The following is a 14385-nucleotide window of genomic DNA, read 5'->3' on the forward strand; positions in this document are numbered from 1 at the left end:
TTTCTTTTTCCTCCGTCCTTACACAGAAATAGAGAATATATCTCACATATAACATTTAATTTCAAGGACCCATACGCTAACACATCCCTCAGAGCACAAATAAATTCAAATGCCCGTTAATGATTTGCATAAGCTTATACTAAGTGAATGCATTAGATTCAGCATTCGGATACAGATTTTGGCTTTGCTTGTTCTCTAATACGATGTTCTTTTTAGGGTTATGATCATTTTAACACTATTTATACAACTCATATCTGTTGTTAAACCTGCAAGCAGTATCCTGCCATTGCAGGCCACATAACCCAAGAGCCACACGACTGCAGCCTTGTTATGTCTCCTTTGTAATTAAAACGATTTAAAGAAAGCTACTTTATATCACATTTTTAGTATATGGAAAACATTTACCAGAGAACATGCCCCTCATATTCAAAACCACCCTCTTGATTTCTGTAAAAGATAGACAGGAACATGGGCAGGATGTTTATACAGCAAAATGTAAACATTTTCCCTGGCCTTCTTTAAATAAAAAATCAAGCAAAAGCCCAGTTAGATCAGCTAATACTCAATCTGATGCGATATGCTTGCCTGTTCGGAGAGTCGATGCTGGACGTTTTAACACATGAATATTGTTTGTGTAATGTAGTCATAATATTTACGCGGGGACGCAAGAGGAGTGAGGTGGAAGCTCCTCCGAACTCTGAACACAGAAACTCGGACTGGGACTTGAGATCGACTTCTGCAGGCACTTCTCCATCGAATGATCGTGGAATTGAAGTAAGGTGGATTTAAGGCTTTCATTTCACAGGATTACTAGTGATGCAGCTCTTTAATCCCCACAGCAGGAGACGTAGAGTGTTCGATTTGCATTATGTTACATAATATAGGACAATTAGAAAAGTTGAGTTCAAATTTGGATCAAGCTCTGCCTTCTTGCACTAAGTGACAGTTTACTTGGAAAATGGTTGTTTTCTTTTTTTCCAACACTGAAAAACCAACTTTAAGATCGCTTTATTGCTCTCTCACAAAATTGCGAGCGAGAGCTACTGGAAGTCGAGGAGTATAGCCTGAAACTGTTGACAGTAGGTTGGTTATTGTTCCCTGGAGATCTCGATAGCTGCAGCCTGCAACCTTTTGAATTCAGTTAGATGAGCGCGTGTTTCTGCTCGCTGTCGGCGTTATTGTTTTTTAGGGGTTCGTGACTGTTGATTTTGGCACCGTGGACATAAATACGAGGCGAATATATGTATTTTGGTTCGTGCGTAAAACCAGTGTTTGACGACTCCATTGTGCGCAAAAATCCTGTAATCTTTTCAAGGAGTTCCGTTTGAGGTGACACATTTTAATCAAACTCAGTGTATAAGTAAAATATCGCGCGGTTTATTAATGTTCCTACTGATTAAATTCCCCAGTGCCAAAACATAAGCGGGCGGTTTTCTTTTGTTCCAAGTAGTTTGCCCAAAGGGAAATCGAGAAAACAATTCTCTGTAAAAAAACAAAAAATCATTGTCAGCCCAAAGGTGATAGCTGTGCCAAGGTTAGATTTTACTGTTGCAGAGGAGATTTAGAACCACGGATAAGTGAATGTAAGTATTGTTTTAACCAGTGCCTGTTCGGCCAATCGCCTGAAGTGAGGGCCACACATTTATCAGCATAGCAGACCACCCAGCGCGCACCAGGGGCAGGCGCGCTCCCGTCCTCTTTCTGCCCACTGCATTTAATTACCGCTGATGACTTCATACCATTCTTTGTCTCACGCTCTTCAGAGTCAGGTTATTTGCAAATATATCTATATATACAAAAGCATTTATATAGCTGAGGGGATATGTCTCTTGTGTTTAAGAAGAAATTATCTGTTTGATGGCCTCTGCTGCGTATTCACACGGTGCAAAGTTATATATTTTCATAATGGAGAAATCGATTAAAGGTATTATTCACCCTCAGAATATCACATAGTACAAGCAGTACAAGAATACAGGAATATTATACAGTACAAGTACAAGAAATGTTCTTTTTTGTATGTAATGGAAACAGCGAGTTTTGAAAATCTTTTTGCCCCCTCCTATGGACAGGTATGCAAACACACACACACACACACACACACACACACACACACACACACACACACACACACACACACACAGATCTAAAACTGCCTAAAAGGTGGCATATTATGTTCATCATCACTGGGGCTGGAGATCCGAGGTCAGAACCTCCCCCTTGCTGTGTCGCAGACGAAGTCGTGCACTTTTCCGTGACGTCGCATCTTGAAATATTTGACAGCGCTGCATCCTCAGGAATGCTTGTCCACTTAGGTGGAGGTACACCGCAGAGCGCACAGTACTGACAAGGCTTTCCGGGTCGCTTCACTAGTATTTACTGAAACAGATTTTCGGTTGATCGCGTTGTTACAATAATCTGCTGACCTGTACGTAGACATTTTTCGTTTGTCACATTCTTACTTAAGAGAGCCTACTTTTCATAGGATCACACCTATGATAGATAATAATAATAATGAAAAAAAAAAACTATGTATGTATATAAAATGTAATTATTTTCCAATTCAGTCTAAGCAGCATTGCCATGTTCTTCAGCTCAGTCTTGCCACTACGCACAAAATAAAAAAACAGAAACTTACTGATATCTGTTATTACGTGATTAAATGATAAAATGAGGTGCCGTGATCATCTAAGAAAGACTTGACATTATAAAGTTAGAAATAATTTCCTTGTCACGAGTATTACATTATGCCTACACCTGGCGGATCACAGATTTAAAAGAAGCGGAAGCTATGATCTTAATTTGATTTGGACTCTGAACAAAATACAAGCTCGGCGAGATTAGGCCTAAGGTGGAGAGAGACTCTCAAAATATTAGGTGCAATAACTTGGTTAAATGTTTCTTTCTTTAACTAATAAACCGTTTCCCTCTTTAATGGTAAAGGAGGGTCACAGAGAGGCCGCAGGGACTTGTTTCAAGGAGTGTATGACAAGTAATCGATCAACTGGCTGTAAATTCGACCGACTTGAACTTGAAATAAGTTTATAGGCAAAAATTTCTAATACATTTTTATTTTATAAACAGTACTTGAAAACGGGAATAAGACATGGATAGCAAAAAAACCGAACAAAAAAACACATGAATAAATGTTTCCATTAATGTCGTTTGTTTGACCTAAACTGACTGCAAATCTGAGAAAGAAAAACACATTTTAAATTATTATGAGCTCGAATCAACACATAAAAAATAAGATCTAACCTCAATCTCTCAGGGAGCTGAAATCAATTAACAAAGACATGAATGGCTGTTAATAAGAGAATCTGGTTCAGAGTTTGAATTATCGTATTTTTTAACGACATAGGTTTTTCTCTTTACTTTTTATTCTCACACCCATTTTATTTTTACGTGTTCTACAGAACTGAAATGTCAGCAACTCTTTAAATGCACAAATAGTGCCGAGCTCTCAGTTTTGCACACAAATGCTCGAGAAAAATGTAGAAAATAAAAGTGTTTATCTCGCATTTATAAGAATTCTGATAAATATTTAATGCTTTATTGACTAACATTAATAACCCAAATAAAAAAGTAATCCGATTGAAATGTTATTCATATATATATGTGGTTATGATGTTTTTTAAACATTTTTAAACAATTTGTATTCTTAACTGTGTAAGATGGGTTTCTGGCTCTTTGCTTCTGCAGTGTCGCCTGTAGTTCACTCAGCATTGTCACTTTAATTAAAAACAGTGTGTTCTAATGTCGGAGTGGGCACCCCCTCATCACTTTCCCTGCGCTGTAGGTGGTCGTGTATATTTTCGTTTAAGTGGTGTTTATGTGATCGAGAAGGGACGGGATTGCTACCAGACCGCTGATTGCGCGCGTTGGGCCACTATGTGGATTTGAAGTGTATTTGATGGGCACTGCCGTCTCCAGTAATCAGCTGCTGCAGAAATGGCTTTATGATCATTTAATTTCCCAGATAAGATATCGGTACTACAAAGAAAAGTAGTTACCTCTAATCTGCTCATCAAGACATGTTTTCAATATTTTTTCTAACCTCATCAATTCTGACAGAGATGTCCACAACTTTTATAGAAATGTTTGATTTTGCTCAAATTAAAAGGATGCACACAATCGCGCTTCCGTAGGTCCCTAGAGTATGACACTGAGCCGAAGTTACTTATATGAGCACTACTGATAAATCAAAGGATAAATCAATGTTTCCAGCCTGTGCGTCATGCTGAAGATATCGGAGTCTGATGGATATAAAAATGTGTAAGTAAATCTTATCTCAGTTAATTTGTGTTACCTTTCCCTCCAAAAAGGGAGGGGAGGATTTATTTAATCAGAAGATTAAATGTTACAGTGCGATCATTTTAATTGGAATTCGTAGAAGAGTGTGGAAACACAGCCTTGCTTAGTTGTTTTAAGTTTCCCATCGGTTACATTCTGGTGTCACGTCTCACATAGAGACATACAGCCACCTGCCTGCATCCGCCTCACACCCGCACTAATAGCTGTGTTGTTATCAATTCCTTCGATTCAGCTTTATTTCTGTAGCGCCACATCACAACACGATTTATCTAAGGGCATTCTAGCAAAATAATAACCTTCTATTGTCATGGAAGGTCCCCTGCAGAAAAAAAACTTCCTGCAGGACTAGAAGCGCAGAGAGGGGAGCATTAAAGGGGGAGAGCAGAGACAAAAAGATCAACTCGGAGAAACAGCAGACAATAAACATTGAGTAGGTTGGTCAGGTCAGTGACCTTGTCCTTAAACTTAAACTGACAGCTGGGAGTCCTCCACAGAGATAATAATACCGTACAGCATGAATTCAGATTGAAACCATGAACTGAATGAATTTGTTTTAGTTAAATTAACCCCAGGCATCGTTAGAATATCTTATACTGTAACTGTAAAATTAGTACTAGAGTCCTTTAAGCTTTTGGTCATCTGGTAATTCATTTTAGATTTATATGTTGGATAAAGGAGCATTTTTTTCTTTTTTTTGTCATTATCAGTTAACAGATAAAGAGGTTATCATACCAAAGTATGAGTCATTGGTTTAAAAAAACGCTATTGTGAGAACCCCAGGCTGCTCAGCGACACTTCACACGCCTTCCCGCAACTGTCCCTGGTGTGCCATATTGTCAAATTATAGACAGCCCACTCCCACTCCTGTTTTCTTTCTTTTTCTTCTAGATTCACTTGTTTGTCACATGTAAAAGCAAAATGGACCCTGTTTTTTTTTTTTTTTTTAATTGTCTTCTTTCGACATCCTCATGTCGAAGCATTCCTTTCAGACAATGAAAAAACAAGCATGAAAGCATATGTAAAATTCTTTCTGGTTTATTTTGTGATTATAAGCAGTACCACATAATTTGACATGAAGGACAGCAGTGGGGAGAATTTGGCAGGTCCGGAGCTTTCACAAATTCCTGACTTTCCAAATGTGGTTAGCACTTGTAGGGAAAATGCTTCAAAATTTTATATACCTGTATATAGCAGCAAACTGGTGTTTCGGTAAGTTTGTAACTTTTTGGATGTGTGTGTGTTTAAAAAGGAAGTCAAAAGGGCAGAATTCAAAGGAAAGAGAAAAATATTATTTAAAAATGTATATTGCATACAATAGACACACAATATACATTTTATTTACAAAGTTAAAGCATTCATGGTACGTTTTTTTAATGGCTCAGTGGCTGTTTTCATATTTAGTTCTGTATTAACGCAATTTCTCTTATAAAAATATTTCACAATGTTCCTTAATATAGTCAATTTTCAATGATTTTCATGCATTATTTTTTTAAATAATATTTTATTTTGGTTTCTTGAAAACATTATAATCAAAAGTTTAATTACAAAAACAATACATTGCAAAGCTTGTCAGAGTAATAGTAAGATTGGCTATTTTGGTGAATAAGAGATGATTAAAGCAGCAGTTACACTAGCAAAATATTGAATGACAGCATGTGATATTTCTCAAAGTTTCCGGTTTCCTTCAGTGGGAGTGATGGTGTGTGGTCTTCATATTTGTTTACTTTCCTTTTAGTAAAGCTTTATTTAAATGCGTAGAATATTTAAACTAGGACATACTTGTCGTCATCATGCATGAGTGTTCCTCAATAGTTCTGTTTTTTTGCATTTAAGTTAATTTAGGGCTCAGTGTGATTCATCCAAAGCTGCTTTGTGTGTTAATTAGCTTTTATTCATGATAAAAGTATCTATTTGATTCAAAGCCTTGATTAAACGCATTATACTTGAGGCAGTATGATCTTTTGTTTCTTGTGTGACATTATCTGGTGGATTTTTTAAAAGTCGCTGCACATCGTTTTGTGCTCAACATAAAAATGACATTTTTTTAGACGCTTTCCTGCATCACGGCCTTACTATTTCTCTCTCTCCCTCTATTTTTTTTTAAAAAGAAAAGACTCAATCCCACACAGTGAGTTCGAGCCTGTTTGGTGCCCCACCCTGGAGTCCTGCACACCTCCCAGGGTCGGTCCATCATGGTCTGTCTAATGCAGGCAAAGACATCAATAATGAGAGCTGAAGCAGAAACCACAGCGGAGAACACAAAAGAGAGAGGGAGGGCGCACACAGGCCACAATTGGCTCTGCTGCAGGTTAGCTTCTTTGATATTGCCTTGATTTCAGTTTGATGGGTGCACATGGGGCGACATGGGTTTATACGTATGTGTTTACATAATATGTATGGTGTTTACGCACAGCCCACCGACTCTTTTTTTCTTTACTCTGAAGGGGGATTTTCCTGTGGCAAGCTGCTTCGGAAAAAGCAATTAAGAATTCCCAAACAGTACACCACAATGGGAGATATCGTTTGTGCAATGTGTGTTCCATGTCCCTCACAGTTTTTGTCTGGAATGGGTTGACTATTTTTAATCTGCACATAACCGAATCCACCTACAGACAAACCACAAATTGAATGAAGGGGAGGGGGATGAGTGGGCACTGTAATTGCCTATTGTGGAGCTCAAACTCCTCTGTTCTGCCATAAACAGCTTTTGGTAGTTCACAACTTGATACCCAGTGCTCTTGAAATGAGGGCATATCCTTGTCGTCTGTGGGAACCCATTGCCAGGCAGTGGTTGGAATCAGTCAGGAATGCTTTGGGATGGTAACTGGATTCAGTTGTAATGCCCAGCTCTCCACAGCGGAACACTAGGGTGGGAAAAAGGCCGGGAGCATTTCCTGAGTGGAGGGGGGTCCCAGCGAAGCATCACGCGGATGGGCATCATGTGACAGAGACCCTGCCAGGTTTAGGCTGTGATCCCAAGTGAAGAGAGGAGTAGAGATGAGTACACCCGTTAGGAGAGGTGTGGTTGGTGCGGTAGGCAGTGCCAGGGAAATAAATGAGAGGACAGGGAGAGGCTGGAATGAAGAAAGAAGCTTAAATATTGTAAGTGCAATGTAGTGTAACCCCTGAAGGACTAGTCAAGAGCTCAATAAGAGAAGGGGGTAAATTGGTGGCATCTGTCTGAATTATTTATTTATTTATTGTGAAAAATGTGAATTAATTTGTTAAATAGCCTTTTTAAATTGTTAGAAATTATTTAGAGATTCATTTTTTGTGTTGAATTTTTGTATTTGTTTAGGTTCGCCTTCATTCATGTTTTGAGTTTAGCTGCTCACAAAATATGCAAAACAACAGTAATGTTTCATACAGCCAAATCAAATAAAGAAGCTCCTCCCTTATTCAGATGGGGTCACCACAGTGGGTAGCTCCACGTGTTTGATTTGGCAGGTTTTATACAGCGGAGGCTTTCCTGATGCAATTCCTAAGGGATTTGTGTCTCTTCCCAGGTCAAGCAGGGATCTTTTTCTTGTTGGGCAAATGTGTAGATCACTGTGCTATGGAGAAGTTTGTAATTTTTTAAAACTGTGTACACAGCAGGGAGGTTTTAACAGCCTCATTGGCTCACCACCAGAAGTTTTGCATTTAATGAGAGGAAGCGTGCTTGAAAAGAAAGTGTCTATGATTTCAAAATGACCAGGTTATTAACAAACAGTCCTCAGCACACTGCAAATCACTGCCCAAGTCTCCAAGGGGCAATGGCATCAGATTCAGTAAATTTTGGTACATCTGTTCACAATAAAAGGCCATGATCGCCTCTGAGTTTTTTAACTGTAAAAAATGAATGCAGTCAGTCCAACTATTTATTTATCTTTTGAAATTTAACCTCAGTGGAGACCACTATAAAGTATGTGTCTGTGTGTGAAGGCAGATGCCTGTGTGTTTTGATTTGACTAAGTTATTGCTCTGAGATGAAGGGGGTGTGACCTATGTGGCAATCTGTGCAAATTGTGTGACAGAAAAACACAACAGAACAAATATTGTTGCACAAGAAAAAAAAAAAAGAAAGAAAAGGAAAAAAATAGCAGTTTGTTTGTTCATTTCCCTTCCTGAATTTGATAATGCTTTCATCTCCAAACTCAACTGCAACAAACCACATTTTAAAGCCACTATAACGAAGCCAACAGATGTTATTTTAACGGTGTTTGTTTAAGCTCAACGCACCACTTACATGTTCGTTTGGACTTGAGAAAAATAAGAGTGTGAATCCGTCCATCCGTCTGGCTCTGTGTCTGCTTTTCTGTGCAGTCAGTGGCTGCATCATTGTTGTTTTTGCATGCTTCTTGCAGCTGCCTATGCCACTGATACATGTATTCATGTATCAGTGTATACGAGAGTCTCGCTGACTAAATATTGGTGTGTATATGTGTCCAGCCTGGTGCTGGCAACCAGACATTGCTCTCTTTGGCTTGTGTAAATGTTGTGGTGATCTTGGGAAGAATCTTACCTTATGGTTGTCAAAGGGCTTTTTATTTCCACCTGCTACCGGCCTCTTTCCGCTGGTCTGCTCTATAACAATGGTACTGCGAAAGCTGCGGAGTTTAAAGTGATTTATGTTAGACTGTATTTGGCCCTTCTTCAGATTGGGGCCTGAAAGGAAGTGGCTATCCCTCCCTTCCACCTTAAATACCCTGCAGGCTTCAAGACCTGATCAGGACTTTCTTAGGCATCTCATTTTAACAAAGTGCCAATGTGCTCAAAAGACTAGCTGGCAGGTGCAGAAAAACAATGTTTTCAAGACTTATAAGTCAATTTACCAGCACATAAAACACAATGTAGTTCATTTCTGCAATACACTCAAACCCAGATTTAGCCCCTCCATCCTTTCTCTAGCCATCACTCTTTTTTCTGGTCCTGTCATGGGGGAACGAGATACAGCCTCATCCCCACTGCATTCTTTCCATTTTGCTGAAGAGGAGCGTGGCAGAGAAGGCAATCTATCACCCAAACTGTCCGTCCATCTCTCTCCCTACTTCTAACTGTGTTTCTCTTTCTCCTTCCTCTAGGCTAGAGTGGGCAGGCATGCGGCTTTGGCCACAGGAAGCTGTGAATTCTTTGGAGAATGGAAGATGTCTGATGGAGAGACATACTGGCCCACCACCCACCCACTCACCACCTCAAAATGACCCCTGACCCTTTTCATGTGTTTATATCAGACCGTGGAAGTGAGAAATAGTGATGAGTCACTCTGGCTGTGTGTTTACACTCTGGAGTCACGCAAGGAAGGAAATCAGCCACGGTCTGCTAAAAGTGGCGAGGTGAGAGAGAATAGCTGCAGTCCCGAGTGCTGCAGTGATTTACCTCAGAGCCAGAATTTGCTTCGTGTCATCTCTGCTGTGAAAACTTTCAACCTGCAGAAAAGCACAGTAGACCTTTGTGGAAGAAAAGGGCCAAAACAAGTAGTAGCCACTGGGGATAGGTGTGCGTATGAGAGAGAGATACGGCATATTTCAGGAAACATAACAGTTAGAATAAGTAAGATAATTATTTCAGCAGAATGCATCTCATTGAGATGTTACAGAGTTCTTAATATGTTGGACTTTTGTGTTTTGTTAGAGATGACCACGTTTAATTTAATTGCACTTTAATCATTCTCACACCTCACTGTGTTTAAACGAAAACCTACACTCGCACACATTCACTTTGTTTTTAAGAAGAGCTGTTTTTAAAACTCATCACTGCACATTTAACTGTGTTATTCATCTTTCACAAATATTTTTTAGGAGTATTAAATAACTAACTAAAACTGCTATTACACTTTCACCTGGCATTGTTTTGAACCAGGAGTTTATGCGATTGAGTTTTTGCAGTCGATGATTTTCAAAAGAAAAAACAAAGCAGCAAACATTTGAAAACCCTTAATTACTTTGCAGCATATTTTAACATTTTACTTGAATATTTCAAATGATCTCACCCTCCTAATTGTCTCCAGGTTGGACAATATCCCAAAAAATTATAAGATTATTAAAATACTTGATGTATAAATGTGATTTCTTTTATTTTTAAAAGCAAAGCAGATTACATGAAAGCAAAAAAGAGTCCATTCTAATGACTACAGCGATATACGGGTGTGAAAATATTTCATAAAAGTACAAAGTTAGCCGGGTGTCTGGGTGACATATTTTTACTGATATGCATAAAACAATTGAAATCTGAAATGTAAATTTCTGGTGGAAGACAAACATAACACTGTTCGCTGGTCTTACTTCATCATTGCCATCAAAACCAGTTGTGTTGTGCTCAGGAAGCCTTTATGTTCAGTGCACTGTAAGGTGTGTTTACTGTGGCTTCCACCAGTGTTTCAACCACAGTGTCATTGTTGTCCTCCACTGTGCGTGACTTTAGCTTTTAAATTGCACAACTGTTGTTTGCGAGACAGAGCTGTAGTTACTGCCGCTGTGCTCTGTAAATAAAAAGTGACACTTTATTTCTTCCTGTCATTGCACTGGTGCAAGTACCTTCATTGCTGACTGCACCGCGTATCCTTTTACACACCCCCGTACACACCGCCACAATGAGAGAGTCAGCAGCTCTTATTTTGGCCGATCTCTCCTGAATTGTAAGTCCTGTCAGGGGTTTTGATTGATAGTTGCATTTATCACCATATTATTAAGTAATCAGGCTCACCACAGCTGGGCCTGAAGCTCCTTAATTCTAGCTAAAGTACACAACTTCATGCTAATTAAAGGTTTGGTAAACCTGTTTATTTTCGTGAATTTTTAGAATATAGTTGTGTGTGTTATTATGTGTTTTAAGTGTGCTGATTATTGCATTTGTATGCTCTCAGGAACATTTAGAGCCAAGCTTTACTGCTTCATGTTCATAAGAAAAACTGTGAATAATCACATGTGGAGAGAAATAATTCATGCTTCATATGCTGCATGTAGAACGTAGAATATTCTGCATTAGTAAAAAAAAAAATCCACAAAATGACTACGAGGGAATGAGACTAAATTCTGTAAATAACACAAGAGGGTGAAGCAGTCTGTGTTCTGTGGATCAGGAGAGGTTTGGTCTCGTTTTCTTAATAGAGCCTGCAGTGAGCTGCATTTGTGTATTCCTGAGGTAAACACAGTCATGGCAAAGTGGACGCGCTGCTGAGTGTGTCCTGACTGGAGACAGAGAGCACTGTGACACTGTACTTTCTGAGACGCTGGCAGCTCTCTCGAGGTAGGGTTAATTTGATGAATGGCCATTTGCTAATGGGCCATGTATTAGGGTGAAAAAGCTCCTTTAAAAGCCATAGTTTGAGTCGTTTCTATGGGCAATTTGATTTAGAAATCAATCAAGTGGCAGATGTTCCATGTTGCATCAGTCAACTTTGTCCTATACGCTTGCTTTTTACTTGATATGAATTGCTTGAATGACTGTGTGCAGTAATCAAAGCAGAACATAATTTCATATAAGTTAAAACATCAGTGAGGCCATACCTTGATTTTAAAAAGCAATTCGTTTTAGCTATTGTATATGTAAACTGAATAATGTTAAAAATGAAATATATAATCTTATTTTTTTCTTTACCACCTCCTTAAGACTTTAGTACTTGCAGCGTTAAGTTGTCCACAGGGAAGAAACGCAAGCTGGAGTTCCAATAAAGTTAATTTATGTTTTCTGTATATTCTGAATGTTTTTTTGTGCAGTAAGCTAAATACCTAAAGTGGAAAGACTGACAAATATATATACGTAAAGATTTCGTTGTACTTATCTGCAATAACAGTAAAAAGCTTTGTTCTTTTTTGTCTCTTTGATGCAGATTGTGTGTGTGTGTGTGTCGCAAAACTGTAATAATAGTGACACTAATAATTATATATAAAAATATTAAACATATGGCTGCTGGTGTTTGTGTAATAATTGATCCCGTATTTGTTACTATGCTTCTGTTTTTATATGTTTTATGAAAAAAAACTGAACGGCTATTTTGCAAAAATTGACAAAGTTTCCATGTTTTCACCAATAAATGTCCAATTTCTGCACAAACTTGAAATGCTGGTTGTACATTTTTGATATTTACCCTCCTTTCTCTACTTACAAAATCCACACATGAACAGACGACTAAATAAGACCTACTAATGGTGAACTGCAAGGCAAAACTTCAGTCAATAGCTTCTTTTTTTTCTACATACGGTAATCTTTTGCGTATGAAACCACTTAATCAGAGTTAAATTTAGCATTAGAGCCAAATTCAAGTGAACAACCACTTAAAGACCTTATGATGACTTCTCTGGTTTTCTGTGGTAGGGTGTAGCGCACATATGATAAACATTGCCAGATACAAATTCAGAAATATTGAAGCTGCTGGTGGTCCTCATTTTTATTTATGTTAGCTTTTTTTCCCAAAGAATTGTAGGTCAGTGTTTGTACTGTCCAGTTTTCCAGCTACGTAGACCTTGCAACTGAATGACACTTGATCAATAAATAATAGCACTGCTTATCCGTGATATACAACAGGCTCGAGCGCTTGTGTTGTCTGTGACCTTGGACCTAAGTTTGGCTAAAAGCAGATTCACACTGGCTTATCAGTGTTTCTGCAGAGGTCGTGTGAATCAGAAGAGCTCAGACATTCTTAAAATATATATTTTGAATACTGAAAAAAGTAGAAATGATCAGATGGATTGTAGTTGTACCGCTGAAATTAAAGCCGTTCAGCAGGAATCTTGAACATGTCTTTTTCATTGGTGAATATGTGTCAGTAATGAAGTGCAGAACTAGTTATATAGCATTATCTAGTTTAAAGCAACAAATACTCAGCAGTGTTTATCTAAAAATCACACTGTAGTGGATTGTACTTACAATCACTTCTGTCCTTAATATTAAGCAGAGAGTGACAGACACTCAAGATGTTAATTTTCCAGGAGGCCATGTGCCATTTCTCCATGTCCAAAACGCTTTATCTCAGGTGTTGGTAAGGACAGACTGAGAGACAGACAGCCACATGGTTCTACTTTTGCCTGCTAATTCCAGGGAATCAATCCTAAATGACACCTATGGGATACACAGAGTGGATTTCTCTCTGATGCAGATTGGTGGTGGTTTGCAGATGAAAGACAGTAAAATAAATAAAGTTGTGGCAAGCAGGCAGAACTCTTCTGTCCACACAGTACAACCATAATGGGATACATGCTGACATGCGGGAAGAAGTGGAGGCCTGCTCCTGTTTTCACCGCTGTTGCCATGGAAATGCTGATGGACTGCTGCTGCTCGTCCTAAATATCTCTGTTGACATTTGTTTTGAAAAACATTCTGTTTTTCGCTTTCAAAGGGTCGGAGAAAGTTACCAAACAAGTAGAATAATAGTGATTAGCAGAAGGCAGCTCTGTTTGCCGTTAACCTCTCAGCTTGCTGGTACTCTTTTAATCCTAAAACACGTCATTAAATCAAACTCAGCAGTATCAAATGGCTTTTTAACCTCCCCTAATTAATCTTTTCATCAGCTGCTGTGTCTGCGGTTGGCCTGAAGTAAGAATGGTAATGGTAAGGCAATCCTTGCTTGACTCATCCAGGCTGGGATCATACATGATACTCCTATAAGTTACTCCGAACTGCTTTCCCCATTCATTGTGTTGCACAATACAGGACATTTCACTCTTGTTGGGGTTTTTTTGCATCTCTATTTGAGCATGGCTTAAATTCAACTCCTACTGCTTATTGTGCTTACTGTTGAACTGTATTTGTACTTATTGTACTTGGTCTGCTGAAGGGGAAAGTGTGTGCTCAATGCAATGGCTGTATAAATAGGACTGTTTTGTGAACCATTTTGAAACCAGTCACCGTTCCATATGCAAATAGCATATATTATATCATGTAAAAATCTGCAGCCTCCAGTATGCATATGTTGAGAATGGACTTTTCAGAGACGTCAGACCTCTTCAACATCTACTTATTTATGCTATGATGACAAAGAACTAGAAGAGGCAACATTTAAAAACATCTGTCTAGGTAATTGCAAATTCTTGTGAGGAAAAAAAGCCATTTTAATTCAAGCCAAGCCAACTTGGGGGATTTTTATAGAACTTCATA

The 14385-nt window shown here is 38.6% G+C and overlaps 1 long non-coding RNA gene across 1 annotated transcript; it reads left to right on the plus strand.

Annotated features, from left to right (window-relative positions):
- Positions 1-562: 562 nt before the first annotated feature.
- LOC102215337 (uncharacterized) lies at positions 563-12335 on the plus strand. The gene is made up of 3 exons (XR_312313.1): positions 563-774; positions 6420-6619; positions 9375-12335. It is a non-coding gene; the product is annotated as an uncharacterized LOC102215337 (long non-coding RNA).
- The last annotated feature ends 2050 nt before the right edge of the window (positions 12336-14385 follow it).

The sequence above is a fragment of the Pundamilia nyererei genome, unplaced genomic scaffold, assembly GCF_000239375.1.
Source record: "Pundamilia nyererei isolate P.nyererei 1_Seehausen unplaced genomic scaffold, PunNye1.0 scaffold00392, whole genome shotgun sequence".
NCBI classification, from domain to species: domain Eukaryota; kingdom Metazoa; phylum Chordata; class Actinopteri; order Cichliformes; family Cichlidae; genus Pundamilia; species Pundamilia nyererei.